This window comes from Chrysochloris asiatica, unplaced genomic scaffold (genome assembly GCF_000296735.1).
Source record: "Chrysochloris asiatica unplaced genomic scaffold, ChrAsi1.0 scaffold00071, whole genome shotgun sequence".
NCBI classification, from domain to species: domain Eukaryota; kingdom Metazoa; phylum Chordata; class Mammalia; order Afrosoricida; family Chrysochloridae; genus Chrysochloris; species Chrysochloris asiatica.
The window spans coordinates 9,989,988-9,995,196 of NW_006408589.1; the positions used below are offsets into that span (position 1 = coordinate 9,989,988).

The following is a 5,209-nucleotide window of genomic DNA, read 5'->3' on the forward strand; positions in this document are numbered from 1 at the left end:
GTACAATCACCTTTGGAAAACAGTTAGCACTACCTCCTAACATTAAATATTTAGCTACTCCATGACCCAGCAAGGATCCCTGGTGGCTCTTTCATTAAGCTCACAGCTGCTAACTGAAGGGTTGGCAGTTCAAATCCACCCAGAGGCTCTGTGGGAGAAAGACTACATGATCTATTTTTGTATTACAATCAAGAAAACCCTCCTGCGTCATGTGTGGTCTATAAATCAGAATCAACCAGACAGTACCCAACAGTAATAACACTGTCCAGTCAATCTAGTACTAGTAATAACCCCAAAAAATTTTTGTACAACAGGAAGCATATAAAAGAATGTTCTTATCAGCAATGTTTATGATAAAAAGGGGGGAAACACACACACACGAATAAATAAATGCCTATTACTAAGAACACAAATGAATGGACTGTATATTATTCACACAATGGAATTTTGTAACACAATCTATAGCTACAATAATTTATAACATGGATAAACCTTCAGATGACATTGAATGACAATGTCCTGTCCCCCACACACATATAGTTCAATGGTCTTCTCATGCAGTTTAAATAACTAAAACACCTGGGGTATATATGCTGTGGTTGTAAAGTGCTGTTGAATTGGTTCTGACTCATAGCGACCCTGTATAGGGTTTCTAAGGAGCAGCTGGTGGGTTTGAACGGTAGAACTTGCAGTGAGAAATCTTGTCCTTATCCTACTGAGCCACACAGGACTCCAGGAACATATATGCTGTTGTTGTTAAATGCTGCCGAGTCAATTCCGACCCATAGTGACCCTGTATAGGGTTTCCAAGGAGCAGCTGGTGAGCTTGAACCACTGACCTTGTGGTTCAAACAATTTTGCAGTCTGACACATTAGCCTACAGTGCCATACCAAGACTCCAAGAATATACACAGAAGTAGAAAAACTGCATAGAAGAGTAAAGCAGCAGTGATCAACACAGGATTCAGTTATGGGGTTACTTTAGGTGGGAAGAGCCAAAGCTGTGTACGTTAATATCAAGTTCATAGTTCTTATTTTGCATGGTGAGCCTGTGGATGTTCGATTTGTTATTAAAATAACTAACTAAATTTTTCAATCAATGAAAACAGGCCTTGTGTGGACCAATGATGATGTATATTATGAATCAAAGATTATGACCTGTTATAGTTCTGGATAACTGAGGTCTCTTCTGAGAAGAAAAATGCCTGCTCACTAAGTAATAGTATTTTTTTTGCTGCCTAAGACCACAGACCAACCTCTGTGAGCCACTATCAATAAGACCCTAAGCAGGCAGGGCACATAAAGAAATACAGCATATCCCTTTTCATGAGTGAGCTCACACCATCAGCATACAGTGTCACCTAAGCAGACACACACTACAATGAGATGTGCATTATGGTGAAAGTTTATGTGGCAGGTTGTGAAAGTCTTTCTGGCATAACTGCTTTCCACTACCACCGCCTCTACACTCCATGCCTGCCTCCTGCAGCTGTGCTTTCCATTGGAGAGGGCTAAGGGGCCACCAGCCTCAGAATCACCTTGATGGCTGATCCCATGCACACCATCATGGTCTAATTCTTTGAGTAGGCTGCAGGAATCTGCAATTTTAACAAATTCCACAGGTGCAACTGAAGTTTGAGAAATCACATCAGATGTTAGAAACCTTGTTTTTCCTGCATTATTAGACCAGGATCATACTAAACTACTTGTCACACCTTTCTTTCCCTGTTAGTTGGTCATTTTAGCAGCCATCCCATATTTATGGCCCTAGGGAAATGAATTAAAGAACACCTTCTCAGAAAGGAAGAAGATATATGGAGGGGAAGGCTTCACTGTCCCCTTAACCTGTTGGTGTGGCCCAAACAGGGATATAGGATACCTGTGCTCTAGTATCTCTTTCTGGGCTTAGATAAGGAACTTAAGATAATGGATTTGGTGGTTTGTTGTTGTTAGGTGCCACTGAGTTGGTACCAACTCATAGCGACCCTGTGCACAACAGAATGAAACACTGCCTGATCCTGGGCTAACCTCAATTATTGCCATGCCTGAGCCCACTGATGCTGCCACTTTCCTAATCCATCTCACTGGGAGTCTTCCTCTTTATCTCTGACCTTCCACCTTTCCAAACATGATATCCTTCTCCAGTGACTGGTCCCTCTTGACAATATGTCTGAAGTAGGAGAGATGAAATTTGGCCATTCTAGCCTCCAAGGAGCACTCTGGCTGCACTTCTTCCAACACAGATCTATTGGTTCTTTTGGCAGCCCATGGCACTTTCAATATTCTCCTCCAACACCATAACTCAAAAGCATCCATTCTTATATGGTCTTCCTTATTCACTGTCCAGCTTTCACATGCATATGAGGTTATTGAAAATAACATGGCTTGGGTCAGGTGCTCCTTAGTCCTCAAGCTGACATCTTTGTTCTTCAACAATTTTAAAAAGGTCTTGTGCAGCAGACATTTGATTTCTTGACCGCCGCTTCCATGAGTGTTAATAGTTGATCCAAGAAGAATGAAGTCCTTGACAACTTCAATCTTTTCTCCATTGATAAGAATGTTGTTTATTGGTCCAGTGGTGAGGATTTTTGTTTTCTTTACATTGAGATGCAATCCATACTGAAGGCTGTGCTCTATGATCTTCATCAGTAAATGTTTCAAGTCCTCTTCACTTTCAGCAAGCAAGTTTGTATCATCTGCATATTGCAGGTTGTTAATGAGTCTTCCTCCAATCCTGATGCCACGTGTTTCTTCATAGAATCCAGCTTCTTGGATTATTTGCTCAGCATACAGGTTGAATAAGTATGGTGAAAGAATACAACCTTGTTGCACACCTTTCTTAATTTTAAACCATTCAGTCTTCCCATGTTCTGTTCAAACAACTGCTTCTTGGGCCATGTACAGATTCTTCATGAGCACAATTAAGTGTTCCGGAATACTCATACTTTGCAATGTTGTCTATAGCTTGTCATGATCCACACAATCGAAAGCCTTTGTGTAGTCAATAAAGCACAGGTAAACATCTTTCTGATATTCTCTGCTTTCAGCCAAAATCCATCAGACATCAGCAATGATAGCCCTCATTCCACGGCCTTTTCTGAATCCAGTTTTAACCTCTGGAAGTTCTCTGTCAATGTATGCTTGCAGCTGTTTCTGCATTACCTTTAGTAAAGCTTTACTCGCAAGGGATATCAAAAATATTGTCCGATGATTTCCACATTCTTTTGGGTCACCTCTCTTTGGAATGGTCACAAATACAGATCTCTTTCCATCAGTCGGCCAGATAATTGTCTTCCAAATTTCTTGATTTGGTGGTGGTGGTAGTGGTGGTTATATACTATGGAGTCATTTTGGACTCATAGTGATCCTGTAAATCTTTGTTGTTGTTAGGTGCCATCGAGTCATTGCTGACTCATAGCAACCTTATGCACAGCAGAGCAAAACACTGTCCAATCCTGGGACAACCTCACTATTATTGTCACACTTGAGTCCATTGATGCTTCCACTTGGCCAATCCATCTAGCTGGGGGTCTTCCTCTTTTTCTCTGACCCTCCACCTTACCAAACATAATATCCTTCTCCAGTGACTGGTCTCTCCTCACAATATGTCCGAACTATGACAATATGTCCAAAGTTTGGCCATCTTGGCCTCCAAGGAGCACTCAGGCTGCACGTCTTCCAACACAGTTGGTTCTATGGGCATCCCATGGCACTTTCAATATTCTCCTCTAACACCGTAACTCAAAAGGATCAATTTTCTTATGGTCTTCCTTATTTACTGTCCAACTTCACATGCATATGAGGTTATTGAGAATACCATGGCTTGGGTCAGGCGCACTTTAGTCCTCAAGCTGACATCTTTGCTCTTCAACACTTTAAAAAGGTCTCGCGCAGCAGATTTTCCTAATGCAATACATCATTTGATTTCTTGACTGCTGCTTCCTTGAGTGTTGATAGTTGATCCAAGAAGAATGAAGTCCTGGACAACTTCAAAGCCTCATCTTTCTCTAGAGGAACAGCTGGTAGTTTTGAACTGATGGGCTTGAGGTTAGAAGCCCAACTTGTAACTACCATGCTACCAGAGTGCCTTGAAAATGGATTTAGACCTTGTTGTTAAGCATCCTCAAGTCAGTTCAGACTCATAGCCACCCTGTGTAAGGGTTTCCAAGGAGTGCCTGCAGCATTTGAACTGCTGACCTTGCTGTTAGCAATTCAGTGTTTATACTAGTGTCACACCGGGAAGCCAATGGATTTAGATAGGCTAATGGAAAAGCCACCGTGAGGATCTGGATCAAAGCCCCAGGCACCATTTTAGAGAGGGAAAGGAGGCTGTTTTTAACTAAAAAAGACTGGTTAAACATGATGCTCTCAAGATTTCATTAACAACAAAAATCAAGCTGCCAAATTACAAAGTAAGGTGGACACTGAAATTTTAGGTTAAAGAAAAATAGAATAAAGTTTCATTTTCTTTGAACTGTGGGTGGCATGCAGACATCTACACCTTTGCAACAATCTCTCCCCAGGGCTGATCTTCAGCAGGTGCTGAGCTGAACTACCTGTGGTATTAAGGAAGATTTACACTAGACGGGAGGCCTGATTTGGGTCTAAAAGGGATAAGCTGGAGTCCCTAGTGTAATTTGTTTTAGGAAGAGTTGGGAGTGGGGAGCAATGGTAGGTAGTCCAGAGCAATATTTGCAAAGAAAGGAATTGTGGATGGGTGGGGAGTGGTGAGAAGCCAGCCACCTGGATGATGCATGTTCCCAGAGGAAGAAGTTACATTTCCTACAGAACAGACTCAGCAGCTGCCCTACCTGTATACCAATGTCTCAAGCAGCCTGCTAAAACCCCTGCTTGCTGCAGTGAAGTTCCTAGAATCAGCAGTGGACCAGCAGCCATTGGCCACAAGAATCCCATCCCCCTCCCAGGCAAGGTTTGATGAGGTACCTTTTCTAACTTGGAGAAGAAAACATTTCTAATAAGAAAATAAACAAACACCATCTACGGTCTTTTTATTTACTATAAAAATAAAGCACGATGTAATGGAAATAGATGATTTTTTTATTCAAATGACTTTTGTTCAGAATACAGTTCTAATACTGCCTGTGAGTGGCAAAGACTATGTTGTTGTTGTTGTTGTTGTCAGGTGCCATCGAGTCGGAACCGACTCATAGCGACCCCATGCACAGCAGAACGAAACAATGCTCGATCC

General features: G+C 41.8%; 1 protein-coding gene across 1 annotated transcript in view; it reads right to left on the reverse strand.

The window, feature by feature from the left end:
• Window positions 1-5,209, reverse strand: part of DOCK2 (dedicator of cytokinesis 2) — a 658,261-nt gene that overhangs the window by 462,661 nt on the left and 190,391 nt on the right. The window lies entirely within an intron of this gene.